Here is a 27,643-nt window from a genome sequence, read left to right on the forward strand (position 1 = left end):
CCTGTAGGTACGGTATGTTTTTCCAAGATGAACGAATATACATACATATACGCAGATATTTTTGTTTTTGTTATTATATTTGTAACTTGTACTTTCTTACAAATAAGAATGGTAGTGGAAATTATTGCTTCAAAGATGGCGACTAAATTTTGCGACGCCTTTGCAAATATTATTTGAGCAAATAAAAATGTTTTTATCCGCTCTTTGCAGCGGTTGTAAAATTAATTATATTTCTACGTCTTCTGTTTGCCGACATCTTGTTTGTTCCTAAACGCAATGCCTATCTATGTAATTAATTTTTCAATTTATTCAGTGGATCATGAAGAGAAATGTTTACTTTAATCAAGATCAAATAAAAGTCAAAAGTCAGGGGGAGATTCCAAACGTATTCGTGTAATTAAAAATTTGAAAATACCACATAAAAACGTAATTACATTATTTTTTTCTGCGCAATACTAATATTGGATATATCATAATTAAATCCATAGCAGTGCAGAATAATTTGTAATTTAACATAATGATAAAGATGAAAGCCTTGATTTTTATCATTACAAATAGTTAAAAGCATTTTTCAATCAAAAATGACTCACCGTTTATAAATTGAAAGCTTATATATTTATGTAAAAATTTTTTTTTGTAAAATTAAAGTAAACGAAAATATATGTAAACCAATTTCTGTCACATAAAATGATTAACAGAGAAATAAATACTACAAGATTCTTGTTAATACAGGATGGTTTGTTAGTAAAAAAGTTTGTTCTAAATGAGAATCTTTCAAACGTCTTGCCATAGGTTTATCATTATAAAGTGATACGATTGATCTGCCTCCTTTTCCTCTTAGCTCTCTCCAACAACCTAACTATAAACACGCTTAGAAAATTTGATGCACAGCGTAAAAAACATTAAAAAAATATTTTGGCGATAGTAAATGATAATTAAAAATAATAATAATAAACACCCGACAATATCCAATCATTTCAGTTATCGTTCATTATTTCCTTATTTTTTCAAGGTAAAAAAAAATCTCAGCAAAGCTGATTTTAGTGAGCACATCAAATACCGTTTAACGATCTCCATTCTACCTGTGATTGTTGTACGTACATTGCAATTGAAAAGATCTACATCATGTTACTTTATCGGCGATATCTAAGGTTGAAATAAAAAGTTATTTTTACTGAAAACCTTTTTTTGCCATCTATAGTAAAACTTATATGGGGGAGAGGATCAAAACCCTGAAAATATCAGCATTACGATTGTGTTTTACACTTAAATTTGTTTGTTAACATTGCCTTCATATAATACTACCACTATTGACAGGCGCCGGTAGACGCTCGACTGCGAAACTGGCGTCGTGGGTTCGATTCCCGCCAATTGCAAAATTAATTTAAAAAAATTATATATTTTTTAATTAGTCTGGATGTTTGTGATGTACTTTTTACATTTACCTTCTCTATCCTTACTATCCTACCTGCAGACAAGCCTCTTAATGTTGGGACTTTGCGGGTTATTCCTTTAAAAAAGATACCGCTATATTACCAGATGCCTATATTATACATAGATAAAATATAATAAAAAACACATTTGTGAATATTTTGCATCAAAAAAAAAATTCAGCTATCAAATGACCGTTTGTTTGGTGGTTAGTATCATATACGCATGTTCTAAGTTTTGTTTTTAGGGTGTTAAATAAAATTTAAGAACTTTTACCCATACTGATTAAAATTGACAAGGATATGATAACATCCTTGGTAATTGATAGGCAGCAGAGATCCGGAGTCAAGAGTTCTCTTTCCTTTGACTCCCCTCATTAAAATGGAATTTTAACACAGACTAGAGCTTCCCTCTCCAATTTCTTGCCTATTAAGCAGCCGGGGAAAATTTAATCCGCAAAAACCTTCTTTTTTCGTTTTCATTCATTAACATTTACGAGATTTAAAAAGCGCGCATTTAGCTTTCTATGTCTGACCGTTAATTTAAAAAATAAATATCGGCATTAAAACAGAACTATGAAAGTAAAGTTAGGCCTTTAAATAAAAATATACTTTCTTTCAAATTTTTTATGTCGCTAGTAAAATAAAATAATGTGCCAGACATTTTGAACATATTAAAATAACGCATATTAATTAATTCATATAGATACATATTATATATACTTAGATTTTATTAAAAAAATAACTTTAAATAAAAAAGTGTATTTAGATAAATATATGCATAATTGATTCGGCTGACACTTTGTGGTCATATCTATCCATTTTTAATTAAAGATTTACTTTAAAAAAATAAAAAATAAAAAGAGAATATGGATGTCTGGGTACTTACAGGACTTACAAACTGTCATTAGTTGGTCAAGTGAGAAATTATACCGAATATTCCATTCATGATTGATAACCATGTTACTCAAATAAAATTAAAAAAGCAAAAGTTGTTTTTATATTTATTGCAAGTAAAAACAAACAATATATTTTTTTTTCTAGAATAAATTTCAAAAGCTACATCTATTGCCTAGATAAGTTGTCAGAAACATTTATTTTACACACAATATTCATCAACGTTAGTGTCGTACTTAATTTTATTTCAAAAAAAATTGTGATTAATTTAGCAAAATATATTTTTTTGTTAAACCTAATTCAATAACTTATATAGTATACTAATTTTTCTTAAGAGACTATATTTTTATTACTTATAAAAGTAAATTGAAATGAGTTTGTTGTGTAAAAAGACAAATCACTTCCAAGATATCGAGTATCGAGCAGACATTGTTAGTCATCGTTAAAATTTGAATAATGGTACAATACACTAGTGAAGCTTTCAACTCCTCTCCTCTGAAACCGTTTCAGACTTGTTTCGTGACTGGAGCGTAATTTTAGCAATTTGTGTATACATTTTAATCATCGCGTTACTACCATTTCCTACCGAGTTAATTTTTGTTGCGTCAGCTAAAAGGTTATTTCGCAATGAAATCTGTTGACGTAACCTCCACTCAGATTTAACTTCAAACTTCTTTTTTTAAGAAATCTTATTAAAAATACCGTAAACGTTTAAAAAAAACATATTTTTTACAAAAATAAAAGTAAATCTTTCCTCAACCAATCAGTGAAAGCATAACAATTTTTACCCAGAAATTAAGATGAATCAACAAACTTTAAGTGCTTTGAAGTATGAATAATTTAGGGAAAAATCCATTAAAAACAAGTTAATTGAAAACGTAAATAAGTTTAAAAAGTTCAATAATTTTATTTGAATTTTACGCATACTTAATTAATAGAGTATTTTAATATTCTTAATGGAACATATTTAGGTAGCATTTAATGAAAAAAGTTTTAAGGTTTATTTAGACCAGAGAGTGGCAGTAAACTTGGTAATCAAGTATTCCAGCTCTTGGGATAAGATGCGAATTTGCAAGAAATGCGAGTTCTTTTATGGAAATCAAGCACCAACTTGGTATTTATATTTTCATATTTTTATCAAGTATGATTTTAAGGTTAAATCGAATGGATTTGATTGAATATTAAATGTTTTCGAGACATCATATATGATAAAAAAGGTTCATTTTCTTAGTCGCTGAGGAACAAGTAGGAAACGCGCTGATAAAGATTTCCTTCAATACAAAAAGATAACAATGTCAAAGTTAAGATAGACACTCAAAGTCGTCAGAGGTTCTCACAAAGAAGGGATGGTCGATAGCAAATTCCTAGCAGACGATGCTATTGTAATTTAGTGTCTTTCTTGTCATAGAAGCAGTTTTTAAACAAAAACAAATTATAAGGAAATATTAATGACAAAATTTTGAGTGGGTCCAGATAATTAAAGTACAGATCGAATGAACTGAGTTATGTAAAAATAGTCATCTTAACATACATAAGGAAGAATCTGGTTATTTCCAGGGCCTACAACTTACCATAGGCTGGTTAAGCGATCACTTTACATACGTGTTACATTCGCCATTCTACCCATGATTGACAACCAACTGAAATTTTGAAACTCAGAACGTTACATACGTGTAAAGTAATCATTTTACCTGCTCATGATATGTCGTAATCCTTGTAAAAACTCAGACTTCTATATTCTTCTTTATCTTTGTTGAGATGTCAAAATGTATAAATTACTCCTAAGTGAAGAAGCTCAGATTTGTAAGCAGGGATATGGACACACACTAATATTTGGTGAAAAAATGGTTTGTAGCCTGTGAACTTAAAAATATTGATTGATTTGATACCTCATTATATGTCGAACGTAAGTGCTCGGTTTTATAATAAAGTTCCATTTGACCGCGTCTCACTTTTATGCGTACAAAGTAACTTTCGCCCAATCTTGCGACGGGTGATGTTTAAATCTGGAACACACCCCCGTCCTTGGCAAAGTTTAGTGAGCCTTAAGTAAAGCAAGCGGGAGGGTCCGCGAGCCATCGGCCTCCACGGGGGGCCACTAATTAAACCAAATTACTCGAGAAAGCCAAACAACTCGTAACTAGCACCTGATTAATCCCGGTACTGCCTCGTTATTGAGTGTCCCAATAACTTACTCGGCCCATAAAACCCCCGCCGTGTAATAAAACGGAGGCCGACGGGACAACTTTTAATTTCAAACCGTCATTTCATCACCGTATACGACGTAAGTAAAGCTTTTACGCGTTCGGGGAATGGAAATAACCGAGGAAACCTTTTGAAAATAATTAGAATATTAGGAGGATATTCAATCTACAACCATCTTTCCTTTTACGTAGAAAAGTGGTTAGCTTTAGAGTTATTATTTGAAAAAATAAAATCAAGAAATGAATGTTTAAACGTATCTTGACACATTCACCATATAAATTGACACATTAAAAAAATCCAAAAACGTAAGACTAAAAATTTTAAGAAAGAAACCAAAGAAAAAATAAAAATGAAGGGATTAAACTTTAAGAAATAATGGCTTAGCTGTGAGTAGATAAAGCGGAAACGAGGTAAGTTTTAAAGAAAGTTACTTGTTTAATATTGGTTATTTATTATTTGGATAGACTTTAGGTACTTTAATGAAATATTGTTTTAATGATCACTCCCACATCTTATTAAGAAATATAAATATAATCTTTAAAATTTATACATCGTCAGAAGAAATAAGCTTTCTCACTCAACCCGGCACAAAAATGTGATAAATGTATTTCAATTTCGCCAAAGCATTCAGAGTGTGTTTAGGAATTGGACTTACCGCAGTTTTGATATTAGATTTGACACTAACCATTTATCAAGCGAACAAGAACATAAAAAAAACAAAACTGGAAACGTAATAAACACACAACACATATATTTCACTAAAATTTTGTCAGCTCTTCGCGGCCATTGAAAGAAACTGTCACAGGAATATTACTGCTTGCTTGTTTGAAAATTTGCTTTTGAAAATGGAATATTTTAAGATTGATTTAAGCTTAAGTAGGAACTGGTGTGTAAGATTTTTTTTAATTGTGGCCCAATACCAAAAAAAGAATTCCAAATTCAGAATTTGGTGTTCTCATCGTCAACAAGTCAATCCAATGGTCTTATATAAAAAGGCATTTCGAGACAGTAAATTAATGATAATTTGATCATAGCTTCTTCGTCTTCTTTTTGGTGTAATAATGAATCGCTTTTGAAAAGTTTGTTCTTTTCCAAAGTTAACTAACTTTTCTTTATCCTTTTTTTTTTCTTCTTCTTCGTCTTCTTTAGGCCTTGTGGACTATTTTTAAGAGGGATGATGATGTGATGTCGATTCCCAGCTGTCAATCTATCTCTTTGGTGGTCTGCCTGGGAGGATGGTTCCATTTTCCTAACATGCGCATACCATTGTCTTCCCCACCTAACGATATCTTGGATCTCGCATTTTTATTTTATCCCGGTATTCCTTATTCTGTTTCGTAGACTTTCGCCAGATATGCTTCTTAGATTTTCCATTTCTGAAACCTAAGGTGTCCGCTCTGCTTTCGATCCCATATGTCATGATAGGTCACACACAATTTTTGTGTATTTTATTTTTGCTGTCGATCATCATGTCAGTCGTTTATATTATCGATTATCGTATTTGATTCCATGTCGTAAACTATTTTCTTTCATAAATAAATATTGTAAAATGTGCCCTGGAGATGGAATAATTTCTAATTGGTAATTATGTTTATGATGAAATATAAATAAAATAAACACATTGAAAATAAATTTAATTAAATTTAATAAGCGCCGTTGCCGTGAAATATTTTTTTCAAGGTCTTGATTTGTTCTCGAAACACCAGATTTTCAAGACAATACAATGAGCTAAAAGCTTTCCCAGTATCCGAATCAATAGATTAACTCACCCTTTGTGAGCTGGATTAGTCTATTAGCCCATGATTTAAAGATAAAAGCATACATCGTCTCAATTTAATTGAGAACAGAGGATTGTTATATATAAGATACGATTTTTATCATATTTATGTGTTTATATATATAAATATATATATATATATATATATATATATATATATATATATATATATATATATATATATATATATATATATATATATATATATATATTGTATATATATATATATATATATATATATATATATATATATATATATATATATATATATATATATATATATACGCTGTTCAAAAAGTATCCGACTTTCATTCATTAAAGCAACATTTATTGAGAAACAATTAAATGACACTTATTCCCTTCAAAGTAGTCCCATTGAGCTGCTACACAATTCTTCCAACGGTTCTGCCACTGATGGAAGCAACACTGGACTCTTTTGGTATGGCGCGCAGGTGGCCCGTCGCAACAGTAATGATTTCTTCCCTGGTCTGAAATCTGGTGTCTTTCAAAAGAATTTTTAGCTGGATATAAAGCCAAAAATTATAGAAAGCGTATTGATAAAGTTGGGATCATTGAACGCAGTCTCTAGCATGTTCTGTGCGATCTCCACACGAAGTTGCTTCTGCTCAATTGTCAGCAACTTTAGCACCAATTTTACTGAGACCCTTCTGAGGACCAAATCTTCAGTTAAAATGGAATTAATGTATCCAACACTAATGATCACTTCATCAGCAAGTTCTTTGATTGTTATTCGATAATCTTGCATACCAGGGCTCTAACTTGATCAATGACAACATCGTTTTTGGATGTTGAGGGCCTACCAGATCGTGCTTCACTCTCTATTGATGAACGGCCATCTTTGAAGCGGTTATATCACTCCTTTATCTGTGTGGTGTCCATTGCTTTATCCCAAAACACCTTTTTTTATTTTGCGGATTGTTTCCACATGAGAATCCCCAAGATAATTAGCAACATTGTTCAACTTTTTCTGTCATTTTGTTGTAACTAAAATACGTCGACAATAGCGTACATGTGTTTACTCTTCAACGGCGTGGCAGCGGCTGAGTGGCGCTGTGAAAAAAATTGAGCATGAGCACTAGGTATACCTACAAACGGTCATCTAAGCTTTGTTTTCAAAGCGTTATTTGTTTTGATACGTTTTGAACTGACATATCGCCCACTCCTTTCAAGAACGTCATAAATCAAAAAACTTGATTTTTCAGGAGACCGTTTTTAAAGTTTAAAAATATAATAAAATGTTTTAAAAATAAATATGTAGCCACTTATTGAGCTTTTTACTGTGCAACAGATCTTTTTAGGTAAAACCTGAAGATTTTTTCTCCATTTGAAAAATATTTATATTATTTCAAAAAATAATTAAACAATACCTTTTCATCAAAATGCAAAAACAACACTTTCTGCCATGTAGCGGGTAAATGTTAAGTTAAAAATATGCCTCTTTTTCTGGGATATAGTACATTTTCTGGGCATTCCAAAAATATGCTAAACTGAAAATTGACGATTTTTGATTTATGACGTTCTTGAAAGGAGTGAGCGATATATCAAATTATCTCCGACATTCGTTTTAGCGAGTACGACGAATTGAAGAGGGAATCAAATGTGAAATATATAAAATAATTTATTTCCTTTGCAGCATTACGTTGATCATTGAAGTATATCGGTATTTATAAATCGGAAATCCACATTATAAAATTTATCATTTTCTAGTGAGAAAGCTTTCGAGAGTTTTCACATTTCCGATGTCGGGTTCACGTAGTGACATAGTGGGGGTAAGGGGCGGTACCGGAAGTACACCGGCTTGAAAAATATCCGGTTCTTTGTAATCAAGTCATCAAGGTGGACAGTTCATAATGGATACTTTTATCATCAACTACTTTGAACACTTACACGCTTGAAACAATTTTATAGCATGAGATAAAATACAACATTTTGTGTAACATAAATTTCACTACGACAAAATTAGATGACTCTTTATAATATTTTTACTGTATTTTGAATTATATTTAATAATGAGTAACGTTCAAGATTTTATTTTTATATCTAACTTCCATTTGCTGATTACCTATTAAAATAAAGGTATTCATACATTTCATAAATAAAAGAACTAAATTTCTTAAACGTGACATGTAAATTTAGGCTTCAATAAAATTATTAAGAAATATTTGAAATTGAATACCAAATAATAATCATACAATTGATTATTCTTCACCTATGTGTTAACATTCAGAAAAAACTCATAAAGCAGAGAAACCCAGATTTATGTACAAGGATTTGAACACACCAATAAAATGTGAATAAAATTATATCGTCAAAATCATAAGTTGCATAAAATTTTTTAAATGGCGTGTCTTAGTATGTCAAATAATTCGTATAGGATCCTCCATACATCTAATCAAAAAGATCTCTGCTTTATTTTTAATATAAAGCTTTCTTTAATCGTCATAATTAAAGCATCATAATTAAAAAAATTAAATACCAAATTCTAAATTAAAAATTTTAAATAACTATTCTAAAAGTCCATTGTTCAAAACATCTCCCCTTTTTAATTATTCTTAAATTCTTCATCTATAACTGTCAATCATTACAATAAAGCCACGTAAGATTCCAATAAAAGCTGGCTAACCGCTTAGTGATTAAAGCGTAAAATAAATATAATACGCATATTAAAATATATACAAAATATAATAATTTGTTAATTAAAGTAATAATTATGCAATATAATTAATAATATTATTTTTAAAAGAAAGTATATTTTAAAAGTTTGAAATACCTACGTAATGCTAATATGAGTTTATTGTTGTTGCTCTATTTCTCATTATAAAAAAAAATATTATAGAAATGTATTAATAAATACTTTTCATATGACATTTTTCCTGCTGAAGTTTCTAGTTTCACGAGGCACGATCAGCATTCCTTTTTGGAAAAAGCGCTCAAACTGACTCCGTCAGAACCACAGAAGCATTTTCTTTTATGGAACTTGGCGTCAGACATCTTGCATTCAGGTCATCAGTCAACACGTATTCACAGTTCTGAAACATGTTCAAGCTATTTCGTGGTGTGCCATGAATACAATCACCATATATTTTTATTTAATCACCTTGAACAGAAATGAAGTAATATTTTAAGTGTGTCCAAATATTTGTCCACAAATGTGGATTATCTCCAATTATAGAAGTTATTTTTTTGACATCTCAACATAGGTGAAGAAGAATATGGAGGTCTGGGTATTTACGGTCAGCTAAATCAGTCTATGACGGTCCTTAAGCCCTGTAAATGCCCAGACTTCCATATTTTTTTTCATCTTTGTTGTGATATCAAAAAAATAATATAAGAAATTAAATGAGTTTTTTTATGAAATAATGAAACCTTGTAACAACTTGTAATGCCCAGACATCTATATTTTTCTTCATCTATGTTGTGATGTCAAAAAAATAATATAAGAAATTAAATAAGTTTATTTTATGAAATAATGAAACCTTGTAACAACTTGTAATGCCCAGACTTCTATATTTTTCTTCATCTTTGTTGTGATGTCAAAAAAATAATAAAAGAAATTTAATAAGTTTTTTTTATGAAATAACGAAACCTTCTAACGATAGTCAAATAACATGTATAAAAAGGTTAATAATCCCATTTTTCAAGGAAGCAAAATAATGTAAAATAAAAATATCTCTTCAATCATAATACACGCTGCATAAACTTCAACTTGTCGAATAAGTTTTTACGTTCTCAATTCTTTGATACTCTATTTTGTAAAAATCATAAAAGTGTTATTCATTTTGAAATTATCAGGCGTTGCCAAAAATACACGTGGTCGTTATTCCTCTACCCTTGCTTGTATCTTATGCGATATAAAATTCATGTCATAGCGCATTTCCACAAATTAAATAATCTATTATTCAAGGAACTACGCACGTGAATGGAAGGCGCGTTACCTTATTATAAGATGGTGAAAAATCGAACCTTGAGCCTCTTATATTTATGATACCCTGGTACTTTTTTCTCATATTTAGACATAAAATGTTGTGAAAATACTGATAACATTTACGTTGATATATGATTTAGAATTGATCGATGCACCTAGGAGAATAAAAAAAACTTTTTAATTTGGATCATTCTGATACTTTTTTTTTTGAATATTTCAAATAATAAATAATGATTTTATTTTAACACATTGCAAAAATATTGAAAATATTGACATACATAAATTCTTCAATGTACACATACATTATACTTATGTTACACTGAAGCTTTCGTTGATATATAAAATAATTTTTCTTATTTTTTATAAGAAATTAATAAAATAATGTTAATATAAACGTTAATATAAACGTTAATATATGGTTTTATAAAATACGTTTCTATCTATAAGTGAGAGTTAAAAAAAACGATAATGTTGTTAAAATAATAATCTCTAAAATCAAGCCTTTAAAAAATACATTAAAGTAGGTAAAGATTATAATATATTCCTTGATTGTATCAAATACCATGTTCGTTTCAGCTTTATCATTCAAATGGGAAAATGATATGCCCTACGAGTGTTTAATCTCATTTTTATGATTTTTCTTTCGCTTGTTCTTGAGTGTAATACAAAACTCACTTTGACTTATCAAATTACCAAATTACCCAATATTTATGAAAGCTAACCACACTGAACGTTCAATTTTAAGTATAGCCATTGCATATAAAGAGTTTTTTTTAATGTAGTTATATTTAATTTATGGCCCACGGTTTGATGAATTACTGCGAACGATTTTATTATAAAAGTGAGCTTAATACACACACTACATACATGCACACACATATATAAATATATATAACAAATTAATATATAATTTGATACAATTTTTGTATATATTTTATAATAGTGCTCGTATTTTAATGATATTTAGAAATACCACAAAAATATAGAAAAATATATGATGGTAATCTCAGTTACTTTGTATCTAAGTAAAGATAAATAATAACATCGACGTTAGTATTATAACAAATGAGGAGCATTCGTAATCACGGTTCTAAGTACGCGTTTAACCCCCCCTATAATCGCAAGTTCAAAGTGGACAAAAATGACGTCAAAGACGAAATAGGGAACCTTTCCTGAGATTACGTCTGTAGTCATGAATAAAGACGTAGAGCAAAGGGGCTTTGAACGTGGTACTATATATTCAGACCACGCGCGTCCTCTCAGCCTATCAAAGAAAAAATGTGCACCAAGTACCCCACACAAGAAATAATAAAAATTGTTAAGGTGGATCCTATCAATATCAAAGAAAAATACAATATTTGCATTTTTATGAAATCCATTAAATCAGAATTTGAATATCAACATTATTATGTAAATTCTGAAGCACACTCAAAGGCATATTGGATAAATATATTAAATATTCGTAAGTGTGTTTTTTTTTAAGAATATGACAAACCAAAAGTATTTGCAAAAAAACTAATAAAATATATTTGCCAGTTTATAATATTAAATAAATACATGTAAAAAAATATATTTTTAAGTGTTTAATACGATGATAAATGTATTTTTTAATATGCACATATCGCTTACTCCTTTCAAGAACGTCATAAATCAAAAAACTTGATTTTTCAGGAGAACGTTTTTAAAGTTTAAAAATAGAATACAATGTATTAAAAATAAATATCAAGCCACTTATCAAACTTTTTACTGTGCGACAGATCTTTTTAGGTAAAACCTGAAGATTTTTTCTGCATTTGAAAAATATTTAGTATATTTAAAAAAAAATTAAACAATACATTTTTCTCAAAATGCAAAAACAACACTTTCTGCCCTGTAGAGGGTAAATATTAAGTTAAAAATATGCCTCTTTTGCTGGGATATAGTACATTTTCTGGGCATTTCGAAAACATGACTAAAAATTAACGATTTTTGATTTATGACGTTCTTGAAAGGAATAGGCGATATTACATATTCATTTACGTATAATGTATAAAGTTTTATTTGAGATTTAATATGATGGTAACATGTATCGTCTTTCTTGATCTGCAGCATTGAAAAATATTCACTATATTTTTAATGTGTCTTGATTGTTGTTCACAAATTAGTAATATTTTTTTTTAAATCAAGTTTTAATTCTGGAAAATAATTCTGGAAGGAACTTTCATACATTTAAATGAAAAGATCTCTGCTTAACAAAAGTTTAAATAAATTTAGTATTATTATTCTCGATCATGAATAGAATTGTGTAAGTTTAAGTGTATAAAGTGATCACTCAAACCAGCTTGTGTCGGGTCGTAAGCCCTGTAAATGTACAAACATCCATATTCTTCTTTACCTATGTTGAAATGTCAAAAAATCAAATCTCACCATGTTTGCACAGATATTTTCATCCTTTTTTTTTTAAACTTGTATGTAATCCATATGGCAGGAACATATATAGTATGTACTTTCGATGTTTGTTGTATTAATTCCAGTGAATATCGAGTTAAGTAGAAGTGAAAAGTATGTAGTTTTTTAGTTAGTGTCACAGAGTTCAGAATTTATTTATGCAAACCTACTATACAACATCCAGATTCTCAATTTTATTTTTAATAAGGGTTCACTTAGGCTTTATAAAATAGTAGCAAATTGAATTATTTATGTATATAATAAGAGCACATATATCTTGATTCTCGAAAAAAAAATTGTTTTAATTTAATATTATTTTTAAACTTTATTTTAATTTTAATTTTTTAATAACTTATTACGAAAAAAAATCAATCACATAATTTGCAACAAAAATTTCAAAAATTATTGTTGCATGAAAAATATTTATTGAATCATAACTTATTGCACATTGTATAAGACCATTGTGTTTTTAATGAAAACAATTATATAACTCAAATACTCGTGCTCATCCTTATTGATTGAATTAATTCCACTGAATGCCTGTTGACGTAGCAAAAAATCTTTTTCAAACTGATTTTGTTATTTTATAAAGAAATATGTATTTATTTTTTTAATTGAAAGTTTGATAAGAAATAAAATTTATTTTCAGTTTTATTACGACCTACTTACAGTACTCGCTTGAAATGTTATAAAACTAAAAAAAGAATGAATATAACATTCACGTGACATAGAGCTTTTTAAACTTTATCTAGCTGACCTACTTTTGTAGTATTATGAGTGGTTATTTATCTAGATTAATGAAAATCCAAACAAAATCGTTTCGTAGGTCTAAGTGAATGTACAATTAAAATATTTTCGCCTATTTTTTTACATGTTTTATAAATTGAACGAATTTACATAGTAATAATAATAAAACCCTTATCCGCACCCCAATGGTGCATAGGGCACTGCGTCATATAAACGCAGTGTTATCTTGATCGTTTACACATGAAAGAAAGGTGATCAGCCCTCCGCTTCAGGTACCAGTCCTGGGTAATATTGAATAAATATGAATAAGAATTGAATAAGTGAAAAAATCACTTGTATTTATTTTACTTGAATCGAGCCCGGGACCTCCAGAACGGTAGCCGAGCGTGCTGACCATTACACTACGGAGGCGGACGGATACGTACTAATACGAGTATATTAAGTTTTTTTTAGAATAAATATAAACAAAGTATATTGTTCAATAACGTCTATTTTTAAAAATATATATTAAAAGCACTACAGTCTGACAAATATCTTATTAAACCGGGCGTTGATCCGCGACTGACTAGGAGTTGAAATCTAGTGTCACGCTGTTCATCAACTTTGCGACGTGATACATAATATATATTTGAGCCTAAAAATAGGTGTGCAGAAGATTGCACCGGTTATTAATTAAGAAGTTTTGATATTCACATATGTAAAATTAAAATATGAAAAAACGATTAAAGTAAAGATAGATCGGTCATATTGCACGCTGTGCGACGACGCGATGTTACAAAGTTCGTTAAAACTTATTGTGTTACGAAGGCAGAGTGATCAATCTTGCAATTCAGATTTTTGGATCTTAAAGTTGAATATATGTTATGAGATACAGATGACTTAAGTAAAATTAGAGGAAAGGAAATGGAGGAAAATTAATGATTGAAATATGAGAATAGAAGCGGTAGCAAAAATGCGCTAAGAGTGTCAGATATGAGCAGTCTAAGAAGCATATCTGGCTAAGAGTCAACGAGATATAATAAGGGACACCAGGATAAGAGAAATTCGCGAGATCGAAGATGTCGTTAGGTAAGAAAGACAACAAAGAAGACAATGGTATGCACATGTGTGGAGCATGAGACCATTCAGATGCCCCACAGCCAACCTCAAGGTAGATGACTCCGGACAGACCACCTAAGAGATGGATTAACAGCTGAGAATCGACATTGGAGGAGGCTAATCCCTTCTAAAAACAGGCCACAAGCCCTACACCAAGAAGAAGAAGAAGAAGAAACAATAGGAAAGGCACTCGGGGTTTGATACTCATGCTTGTTTAAACCTGTGCAAGATACGACTCCTACGAGGTAATTCGCATTACCTAAAATCAATATAACGTGAAAATGATTGTTTTAATATTCCGATCGAAAACTATTGGAATATTTGTTGAAACGATTGCTTCAAATGGTTGTAGTAAAAAGCGCTCTTGGTTAAATAATTGAAAAATATGCTGAGCCTAGTAAGATAAAATCTTATTTCAGACTTGCACAAATGCAGATTTAATAAAAAAATAAATAATTTGCTGAGAGCGGATATTCAAAGTGTTAAAAGCATTAAAAACTTGAAAATTTAAAATGAAGTTTAAATTTACTACGCTGCCCAAGCTTTGGCCGATAAAAAAACTTTTGCAAAGTCATTTTGATTTTAATTAAGGCCATAAAAATATTGCTCGTGTTTATTTTAACAAACAACGAGAGTCGTTTGTGCTCTAATATTGCCAACAGGTGGAAAATATCCATAAAACAAGTTCATGCGTTAAATTATCACGTAGATACTCTCACACTATATCATAACTTTTTCATTGCATTTTTGAGGAGTGAATAGAAAAAAAATAGCTAAAGTTCTTTTAAAAATAAACAAATTTTGTATTGATATTTGAGGTGAAAGTATAAAAATTTGTGTATTTATAGAATTACAATTCTGTGATTGGTTAAAGTCATCATTTAATACACCGTAGAACATTTATCTTTCCACCAATCAACCGCGTTCGTGATTGACAATCATGTTTTTAAAGTTAAGGTTGTTTAATGTCTCACTTATTGGCATGAATTTTGAAATGTTTCACTTTTTGTCAAAATTGTTAAAATTTTACTTTTGTACTACTTCAAACAACAAATCAACTGCTATGGAAAACGAAGGCTCCATCTTTGATTTGTATTTATTTCAAGTCGCATATGTTTCTGTTGGGACCAATCATGAAATCAGAAAATGGAGTTACTCAAATTTAAAATTCATACGACTTCAATAAAGGAATTGAACGTAACAAATGGACAACGGCAGTATTTAAATATGCATTAGGCGAGTCTTTCAATTGGGTGGAAATTGGGTCACATATCGACCCCCGTCCACCCCGAGGGAACGGGTCGAAATATACACGTTAATCATAAACAATTGATGGGCCAGGGTTGGGAAACCGAATGATATTGATTCTCCGTCTGCCGCGGCTAAAGCGAGCATGTCTCGTGAATAAATGATGCCATAATGGCAGCACCGCTTACCTCAAAGCGAAGACGTTTACCGTCCTGACATACAGCCTGACGTGAAAATACAGCGAGGAAAATTGCGCCGTGGAAATGAACCAGAAGGCGGGGTAATTTACGGGAGGTTCTTAATTATTTGAGACGTCCGAGACTCATAATGATGGCTCCTGCCTGGAAATGTCCGACGGCAGTTGTAATGAGGACCCTCCCACGTGAAGATGTTAATATTTGATGTGCAAACCTTTCAAAGGTATTACTCGTGCATGTAGTGAAATATATATGAACAAATTTCTACCGGCAGTTTGACAAATATGGGTCATTAGTACATTACGAAATAACTACTTGAATATTGAAAAATTTACCCTCATAAAGCTTGTTAGTAACATTTACACATTTGTAAACCAATCTCCGAAAGATAAATCTACAACTGTTGGACTCTTTCACAATAAAAAATTAATCCAAATTGCTTTTAAAAAATGTCTTTGCCTGAGAATGAACAAGCCTTGTTTTAAATCACTTTTATTTTTGGTACTATTATTCTAACCAATTTTGTCAAGCACTTTGTCATCTTCAGGGATCCATGAAAAAAATAGTGTGTTTGTCGAAACTGGTTGGAATAATAGTACCAAGAATAAATGTGGTTAAAAATAAAACTTATATTTTATTCATAATTAGAAACAAATAAACCTGGTGAGTAATTATTTTTATCTGAGATTAATCTCCACCTCTGTTAATATGTCTTTGCAAACAATGTTCGCCTTTTCCACATTCATATATCTTCTCATACGTACCCGTCGATTATGCCGACTCCAGATCTGAACACTTTAAAGTATATATTTTTTATATCTCTTCAAAGATGAAGAAGAATATGGAAGTCTGGGCATTTACGGGGCTGACGACCGTCATAGGCTGGTTTAAGTTATCACTTTACACACGTGTAACATTCACCAATTCTACCCATTATTGACAACCACACTACTCAAATTCTTGGAAGCTCTATAAATATGAACCAATTTTGAAACATTGTTCTGGAATTACTAGAACTTCACTAGAGACATCTATTGGTGAGATGAAAAGAAGCTTTTTATTGAGCAGGAACTCTTTTATTATTATGTGAGGTCCGAAGTCCGTATTTGGAGATACTCAAAATGTTGAATATAAAATAATTAACCATGCTAATTTTTTTAGGGTTCTTTTGCTTCTATTACCGACCACATTTGCATCGAAAATTTGTATTATTATTATTCCTTCATTTATTCGGTTCACATGCCTAAACAATCTTAATACGCTCAAGTAACCTGATTTTCAAAAAAAATCCATATGAAAAAGGCAAATAGACTGTTTCATCAAACCTGTAACCAATTCAAACCCCTTTTATTAATTTTTTGTTCGAGAAAAAAATCAATTAATATTCATAATTCAGAACGAATAAGTTATCACAGCTCTGAATAATTCGACCCATATTAAAAACGAACATTAATAGCAAATGTTCATGAAAAGTTTTAATTAAATTTACGCAATCCAAATTTCATCCAGAGAATCCTGCAAAGTGCAAAATTCGAAGTGCTTTTACAAAAAACCTCATTTCCGAAGTTGGCGGGTTCAGTTGGAACAGCGTTTCGGGTAATTGAATATAATGTAGATTGTGTGATAATGAAACGTTTTTAATGTACGGACAACGTGGCATGGAAATCACTTGGCAACTCAACACGTGGCCGGAGGAATGAACTAACTGACTAATAAATGCTGAAGTAAGTTGCCTCCCCTTACGAACATGCGATCCTGGTATATTTGATCATATCACACAAAAGATAACAATAAGAAATTATTAAAAATAAAGTAAATAAATGTGAATTCAATAACTTATACAATAAATCTATTTTTTTAATTCAAATAATATACTAAGCATATTGGAAAACTTTTTGCATTGAAGCAATATCTTCCAATTAACTAATAATAAGAGACCAGTAAAAGTGGTTAAAGTCTGTACCTTGAAGAAAAGAAAGGTAATTTACAATATTTTCAGGGTCCAAATTTTAGTTCACAAATTTTGGATTTATATCGAGGATTTTTATTGAAAAATATGTTTTTAAAATATGTTTATAAGTTTAGACATTTATAGGGCAGTTTTTTTTTTAAATATAATATTTTAGAATCTGACTGTATTGAAAAGCTTGATTTCAAAAAATAATATTGCAGCTTTTATTTTTATTTTAAAAGTAATTCAGGTTACTTCTAAAACACAAATTTATTTTTTCATTTAAATCGACTGAGTCACAGTAACGTATGGCTGGTTATAAGTAATATATAAAATAAATAATTTTAAAATTCCAAACATAGGCAATGTGCAAATATACACATGAACTGACCGTTTAATTGGCTGAAGCGTTTAGCATTGTTAGTTGAACTATTCGGATCGAAGCATTGCCGATGGTATGGGGCCGTTTAATTGCAAACTTGTTGAGCTGCGTGCACATCTCTGTACAAAAGCGTCATGTTTTAATGAGATTACCCCACTCACCCCTAGTCCGCTATCGGTTCGTAGCAGGGAAACCTAACTCATGCTACATTATTGAATTATTAGAAGGGAGATATCGTGTACCGCTGTCTATGTTCAAGATACTTACCAACCTTTAAAGAAAAAAGTCTAAAGCTCTTACATTTCATCCCCGAGATTTCTAATTTAATAATTTTATAAAAAATTATCTTTCGCGATGCTTTTTCTTCACAATAATAATAAAATGTATTTATTATATCGGACACTGGATTATTCACCTATGGGCATTAATAATGGGCAGAACGGTGAACAAGTGTATAAAGTGATCGCTCAAGCTAGCCAAATGCCAGGTAGTAAGCTCTTGGATGACCAGACTTCCACATACATATGTACATGTTTCATATCAAGTTGAGACACTTTAAAATAAGTTTTTTCTTATTAAAAAAAATCTATCATTTTTATTGAAAGAAGGTAGAAGTCTGAGCATCTCAGGGCTTACAACTTGGTGTTTATATGACTTGTGTGATCACTTTATACGCTTGTGTGACGATCATCATTCTGCCCATTATTAAACATCCATTTTGTATTATTTTTTTGGAACATGTATATAAATGCAATGTTTTGGATGCCTTTTACTTATTACTTTTTCACAAACCAAGTTGAAGAAATATGTTTGAGGTATGACAATTATAATTTAATTAAAAACGTTAAACTGGATTTTAAAACATTTAAGTACAGTAGCCAGATTACTGTTATAAGAAAACCTTCTGAGTAAAATCCTTTAGCAGAAACGTTCCTAATTCATTTCTATCTAAAACAAGAATTTTAAAAGATTACTCAAAACGAAATATCTTTAAAACTTTTTGTACGTGTTTTAAATCATAATTGCGGCCATTAGCGATCTTTTTAAAATTTATGAATAAACAAAGGGTCGGCAGAACTTTCTTACAAATGTGCAATTTCACCCCCTAACAATCTCATTGAAGGAGAATATTTCTGTGGCTATGATTTGCATAATAAATGACGCTTAATGTTGTTGATAATTGCGGCTTTTAAAAGTAATTAAGTGAATACATAATCATATACATTCTTTCATAATTGCTTGTAGAGGGTCTTCTTATAACGTCCCCAAGTTAAGAAACGTTAGCTTTGCAACAAGTTTTTTTTATTTGAGGAAATGTATCAAAGTATTAGATAAACATCAATATCTAGGAAAAAAAGAGATGCATAAAAGTAATAAATTTATTTCGGTACTAAATATCTTAAAATACACCAAAGGCAGAAATTCATTTTCTGTAATAACCCCAACAACAAAAAACATCACTATTTTTCTTTAGAATCCAACAGTTTATCTTCATCCCCTTCTTGGATATTGTCTCTCTCGATTTATGTTTTTTTTTTCACTTTTCTTCTTATAGGTAGGTAACCTTGGTTTCATTAATTTACAATACTGTTATTTTAAAGAATTTTTCAGTCAGATATTAATTTCATATATTTAACCTGTATGCATCAAACTGGTTTATGGAATAATAAATGGAGTTGGAAAAGTAGGCGAGAGAAGGAGCATGGTACCAATGGCACACGGAATTGCAAACCTTGACTGGTAAGCTAGTGTTTATTTATTCTAACTACTTTTAAACACATTTTTAAGTAAAAACTCTCCATCACTTCAACTAATTAATTTCTAGAAAATCGCTTCATTTTAATATTTTTTGGAAAATTTATAAAGCGTCATTTTCCTTAAATATAACCTCATTGTACAAAGACGATAACGATGATTTTACTAATGGACATATATTCCGTTCAAGTTTATTTATAAATAAATCTGACTTATCGTTATTAATAAACACTTTTCCAATGTAAAGTGTTCAATTCGGTTAATCGCTTTCGAAATCAATTCAAGCGAGTTTCTTAATATCTAGTGTACAAAAACACCTTCTCCAAAACATACTGTTGCCTTGGACGGATTCCAAGAGATTCACACTACTAATTATTAACGCATTTTATAGCCGGACAGTAGCGATTCGTAGATTTTACGTAACGAAAAGAGATTAGAATACCAGTGTGCGATAACCACACTAAACTGATGTTGTCTCATCTAATTACAGGAAGGGAGATAAGATCAAACTGCTTTAGAACGCTATATAAAGTAGTTCGCGGCCCGTTCGGGGACTTGGATTAACTGGTGGAGATAGGAAAACTCAAATAATTGCGCCGAGTTTCTTGTTTACAGATAATGTGTAGATATGTCTAGAATTAAATTGTTCTCTTTAAAACAAGAGCAATAAGGAATGTTAGTGTCTGTGGTGTAATGATGTTAGTTATACTTTGGAATTAGGGTGACAAAAGTTAAGTGCCATCTAACGTTATAATGTGTCTCCTGACTGTATTTTGATTAATAGATTTATATTATCCACTGACACTTCGTGATGGAATTGCATTTTTAATTTATTATTAGATTAAAACCAATATTTTTAGCTTTTCCACTTTTTTATTTGACCAGCGACCGGGTTTCGTCGTTACCGACATCATCAGACTGGTGTCACCAGTCTGATGATGTCGGTAACGACGAAACCCGGTCGCTGGTCAAATAAAAAAGTATTTTGATTGGTTGATTTTAGAGTTGAACTTTACCTATTCCCGCACGCATCAGTCGAAAAGTGCCAAATCAAGCACCAAGTCATTCTTGACGTTGCTCATCGGATATCCTTCCACTCTATTTTATGTTGTAAGCGTTGGTTCCCTTCAGTGTCGATGTAAATCACTTTTTTGTAACATTGGTCACTGCTATAACGTAATTGTTTTGGTATATTAAATTGCACTCTAAGTCTCAAATACTACTGATACTATGTACATTGTTTTCAAATACGGGTTTCGATCTCTATTACATTTGCATCTATTTCACAAGTATTTTGTGGATGTAATCTACATCGATCGACTGTCATCTATACTCCGTATTGCGCTCAAAACACCCGCTCTCTAAAATCTAAGTTAACTTTGTTTCCATCTTTATGTTGCGAATTCGATATTCCTCGTTGATTTGGCTATCGGTCGTTGACCCTTATTTTTCTGATGTATCCGCTATTACTCATTGTCATACTGTCTGATGTTTAATCACGTATGTGATTAGTTTCAAATGCATTTCTACACTACTTACTGAATTTTTGTTACACTACCTACTGTGGAGTACTCTTATGTATAATAAACTTCGGTAAGTAATGTTTTAATAGTAACGTTTTATATTTTATTACCAACTCTTACCAACAACTTAAAATACTTCTTCCGTAGTGGAGTTGTTATTTCTGGACCACCCTGGGTTATAATTATTATTTGAAATGTCCATAGATTTAAAAAAAAAAATCATTTTAAATTAAATTTAAATTGTTTTGCATCCCAGAATTTGTTCAACCATGATTTAAATTAAAATGTTCAAATTTATATACGAGTGTGCTGACATCTCGTTAATTTTCTATATCTGGACATTTATATCAATAAGTTTGTAAGATTTGTTTTGAAACTCTTATTTTAATTAAAAAAATACAACTATCAGTTTACAACATTTTGAGTGTGTCCAAATACTTGTTCACAAATCTGAATTATCTCCAATTATAGGAGTATTTTCATATTATTTTTTGACATCTCATCAAAGATGAAGAATAATATGGAAGTCTGGGCATTTACGGGGCTGACGACCATCATAGGCTGGTTTGAGTGATCACTTGTAACATTCACCAATTCTACCCATTATTGACAACCACACTACTCAAATTCTTAGATGTTCTATATATACGAACTCATTTTGAAACATTGTTCTTGAATCACTAGAACTTCAATAGAGATATCTATTGGTGAGATGAAAACTCTCAGTTTCATCAACATAAAACATTTAAATATTACTTTCACTAAAAAAAGATTAAAAAAAAAATTATATGCCAAAAACTTTCCTCCAGAGCTAAGCAAAATAAAAATTAAAGCATGTATTAAAATGTAATATTTTGCGTACAAACAATGATATGAAATACTGATTTATAAATTATTGTCTATATGACAGTGCTCCTTCAACTTGATGTCACGTTCTTGTTATCTCGAAACGAACAGTTCACCCATTTTCACAGGATTGTTGCTTATAGTGGGTGTCATAGTGCGATGAATCTTCGGAAAGATTATCTTGGGTTTATTGTGTTGTTTAGCGGATTTCACGACAACTCACGAATATAGGTCATCGCTTAAAATGTTTAGCAAGCATAATAATATACTCGCCCGAGAAACTAAAATATGTAACAAGTGCACACTTAAAACAATCCGGCAAATTCAAAACACTGACTTTATAGTAACAAGCTTTGTCTTGTCAGCAATTATTTTTTTCATGATTTTCGAATATGTTTGTAGTCTCTTTATAAAAATTAAAATTTGCGTTGTTAATTTAAATTTGATAAAAAAATTAATCAAACAGCACAATTGAAGAAAACAAAGAAGAAAAAAATGATTTTGTAAATGTAAAAAATATGGATAACAATCATATGTTTTTTTCATTGGTCGTCTAATAGCAAAAACACTATTTGGATCGAAATCAACCAGTGATATGAGTTAATGTAAATATTAAAAAAAAAACGTAAATGATGTTTTTCAGATAATTTTTTTCATTTGATTTTTCGTTATCAATTTTTAAAAATTAAAATTTTACTTAGTAAATACCACGTTTTCTCTTAGAATCTATGGTGACAAGGTTTTTTTATGCATTCTGCATCATTATCAAGCACCACGCATCAAGCGAAACATATGATTGTATCGTTTTTATAAATATCCTAACTTTTTGTAGTTGTTATTAAAATAGATTTTTTTACCCATATCCACATCAAATGGTGCATAATATACTGCATCGTAAAGAAGCAGTACTTTTTATTGTTACATAGACGAAGAAAGGGTTGTCTGCTTCGGGTACCAGACTAGAGTAATATCAAATAAATATTTTAGTAAAATTATCAGTTTATATTATCGGCTGGTCATTATTTCACGTACCACGAGAGTTGAACGAGGTACTTGTGTACAAAGATTTCGATACATTGAGAATATATTTTCAGAGTTAAATATTTCAGGTTATATAATAAAAATATTTAAAATAAACCGTTGTATGTAGTAATAGATGTAAATATGAGGCACAGATTATAGTTTGAAACGAACGTTGGTGCATGTGTTTACGAAATTATAGGTGAGCTACTAAGTTGCATTGGTTTCTGAGATAAGACTAGTGCTCGATGAAAAAGTTTGACCTTAATGAAGATAAGGGGTTACTTTTATCATTAGGGGTCACACTAGTCTCGACCAACTTCAACATGGGGAAAAGCTCCCATTACCGTACTATAATTATACTAGATTATTGTAGTGCAAAAAGCATTAAATTATTTTGAAAAAATTATCTTGGTCGGTGATTTTACATTAACCGTGTAGCAACATAATTTATCTTCATGGTAATAATAAAAATATCTTGTACAAAATTATGATTATGATAGATGTTTCAACTGAGAAAATCATTTATCATTTTTATACGAAACAAGTGAAAGTCTAAACATTCCGTAGCTTATAACCTGAATATAATTTTTAATATGTTACATGTGTAGATAAAACATCGGTAGGGTAAATAAAGTCGAACATCAGACAAAAATTTATTAAAATACGCAATACATAAGTTTGTAAAAAAAATAAAGAACGGTTTTCTAGTGGATAGAGTAATCACATAAACCAGCCAAATGCTTCGTTTTAGATGGAACACATTTATTTTATCGATTTATCATTCGTAGGGTAGAATCATTTAACTAATTATTTTAATTTATTATTTCATTAAGTTATAAAAGAATTAATTAATTATCTTAAGTAAGAACCAATAAACAAAATAAAATAACTATTTTTTAAGCCGAGTTAAGATTATCGTTGAGGTATGAAGAGGGGTAGGAACTGTTTCCTATTGTTATTTTAATTTTAATTAATTTTTTTATTAATATGGACATTAGAGGGAAAGACTTAAAATCATAGTAAAATTGTTGATAATCCTTTTTTTATTCCCTTCTATTCTCCGACTTCACAAAGATATAACATTGAAATTAAGACTTAGTTTCACGTGTTAATGATACAAAATGTATCGAAACACGTGTTAAAATGGATTTTAAGAAATATTGGTTTTTACTTTCTAATTAAATTTAAATTGGATTTGGATAATATGACGGTAACAGGCACCTTTGTGTTATGGATTATGACAAGTATAAAATTTAGTTTTATGCTCGGTTATTTTATGTTATCAATAGTTTGAATATTGCTTTCAGATTATACAAGAATACCAATTCTTCAGAAAAATAAAAGAATCAGGCGTTTTTTGTTACACTTGTCAACAGTTATCTAGCACTCCGATAATTACCTATTGAATGTTATTTTTGGTGTTATTTTTAAGAAAAAAAATTAAAGCATGTTTTTTATTGGTTAACATATAGATTAAAGCTACAAAATCTCCATTATATTCCAATGAAAAACAAGAGATAAAGTAGAAACGGTATATGTTTGTCATCGTTAGATTGTAGGGGGGGTCAAAAACATTTCCATAAACGCAACCAATATTTTATGTGTTCCCAATATATATTTGGCTAATGATGACGCTTCGAGTGCTAAATCTCACTCCTTATCATATATTCATAATGTAACATTCGATCCAAATAGATACGAGTTTTGAAAACAAATATCATTTATCCGCAGTTGTGTAAATACAAACGTACTACCATATGTGTATGCATTTTATTTATTGACAAACAGCAATTTTTAATTCGATCTTGTAGTTTAATTAACCTTTTGTTATTTAAATGAAGGCGAAACAGTGTCAATTAGCTTTAGACGATAAGGAATGTATGTTGGTGAATCAATAATGAACAATTAGATAAAATTTCGTTACATAATGAGAGAAATATTTTTCCTGAAAAACAATTAGAAATATTCAGAAAACAATAGATCGTCTGTAAGGGAGTGTAGGAATTTTTCTTTCAATAGTAAATCAAACAAAAGAAACATCTCTTTTCAAGATACAAAGACAGATGTGTTTGTTGAACTCGTTCACTTTCCATCGCAATATATTGTGCAAATAATATCCGAGTTATTGGATGAACAAAGAGAGCAACAAGTTTCTGAATAAGATTTTTCTATTCCCTTACCCCTTCTCGGTATCCTGGTGTTGTTCTGTGTGCCACCAAATCATCCCACAAAATTTATCGAAAGAGATAACAACTTGTTTCACTCGGTAACTTTATCACTCAAACACAAACAAAACACGAAATTAAAAATAAATATTACAAAAAATCATTCGGAAAAAGAATTTTATTTACTGTCATGTTGATAAGATTACGTTGCTTTGAAAGGTCGCGGGATATGTGACATTGGGGCCATTAAAACGTGCGCACTGAAAAGTTTGAGTTTCCGTTTGAATTTCAGTTTGAATTTCAGTTTGAACTTTTGACGTTTCGCGATCAGCTGTTTCAGGTAGGGGGCCGAACACCGAACACGTGAGTCGAGTCACAACACTGGATGGAGGAAGAGCAAGCGGGCCCGCGCGCGCTTATGACTGCTCACACACTGACCGGACGATCACTTCCGTCCGACGTCTGCCGGCCGGCCGTCGCAGCGCGTCGGGCAGCAGACAACAGGTGACACGCCGCGGCCGCCTAGCGTGCCAGGTGAACCGCCATGGTACAAAGAAAAGCACCCGATACCATCAGGACGGTTTTGTGATCTTTCGCTTTCTAAACTTTTGGATATCACCTTACACTGTTTGACAAAATAAGTATTTTAAATATATTATAAGTGCACATATAAACATGAACAAACATATATACAAACTACAAATAAATAAATTTGAATGAGTCATCCTGCATGAATTCGATTCCTGATTCCGTAAAGCATTAGGGAACTGGGAAATGTTTTGAATTTTTTTTAAAGTGGGAAAAAAATCAACTAATCCGAGTAAGCTGAAAACCTGCAGTAAGATTTTTAACGGAAGAGCATAAATTCCAAATCTATCAAATTTGTACAGCTTTAAAACGAAAGGAATCTAACAACAGTACATATAATAAATAAAACATTTATGAAAAATCACATCAACATGGATTTTTAATAATGGGCAGAATGTTAGACAAGTGTACAAAGTGATTACTTATGCCAGACCACAAGCCCTGGAATGCTTATTTATTAGATTTTTGAAATGAAAAAAAAAATCCAATGGAAGTTTTTCTTTTTAAAAAAATCGTGAAACAAAGGTTTATAATCAACACATTATTTTTTGAATTTAGGTTGAAATTGGAGGGACCCGAACCCGCAAGGCCTGTTTCGGTGTCAGACGTCTTTGCAAATAAGCCAAGGTGCGTGACCGTCAGACTTATAAATCTGATAAAATCTGAAGCGTAAAACTGATCACCCTGTCGGCCCGCAATTTACGCTACATTAGTCAAATACACTGTCCAATGAAAAATGAGGAAAATGGAAACAGCTTCGTTTGTTTGAAATAACCTATGTATGTAATTTAAAGGTGGTATTAGAGATTTTTGGTTTTTTCAAATGAATATTTTCTTAGTGTATTGACACATTCTTCTTTCTCACCAGAATTTGTTTTATATTTATTTGCAGAGATTTAATCATTGTCTAGCGTTTGGTCGAGTAGAAAAATGTAAACCCACGCTGATCAAACGAGCTCTCTGCGAAGCTTTGAGTATCTCTCACGTATTATTTTCTACATCATCAGTGATAGAATTTAGAATGCCCCGGATAAATTAAATTTCTTCATTACAGTGTTGCTATAATGAGATCTATTAATATAATGAACCAATGTATTCGCTCAATACATTTCTTAATTGATTGAAGATAATTAGATGTTTAATTATATCTCAACTAAGACTGTTTTTTTTGTTTTTTTATTTTTTTTTGTTTTTTGTTAAATCTCTGAATGTTTTTTAATAGTTTTATAACATAATTGTGGAATTGTTTAATTGGCTTTTTTTTAACGTAACTATTTTTTGTCAATGTAATATAATGTTTATTATTGTTAATGTAACTATTGTTTCATATATTTTTTTTATTTATTGTAAGCTGTACAATTCCCGAATAAATAAAATAAAATAAATAAAAGACGAAACAAAATATGAAATTATGAGTATTTACAGGGCGTATGGCTTA

At 30.6% G+C, this 27,643-nt stretch overlaps 1 long non-coding RNA gene across 1 annotated transcript in view; it reads right to left on the reverse strand.

Annotated features, from left to right (window-relative positions):
* Positions 1-5,316, reverse strand: part of LOC148303020 (uncharacterized) — an 81,741-nt gene extending 76,425 nt beyond the window's left edge. Inside the window, exon 1 of the long non-coding RNA XR_015838544.1 lies at positions 5,188-5,316. This is a non-coding gene — a long non-coding RNA (uncharacterized LOC148303020). The remainder of the gene's footprint in view (positions 1-5,187) is intronic.
* Between the last annotated feature and the right edge of the window lie 22,327 nt (positions 5,317-27,643).

Source organism: Brachycentrus maculatus, unplaced genomic scaffold, assembly GCF_059751285.1.
Source record: "Brachycentrus maculatus isolate JH-2025_06_01 unplaced genomic scaffold, ASM5975128v1 h1tg000392l, whole genome shotgun sequence".
Taxonomy (NCBI): Eukaryota; Metazoa; Arthropoda; class Insecta; order Trichoptera; family Brachycentridae; genus Brachycentrus; species Brachycentrus maculatus.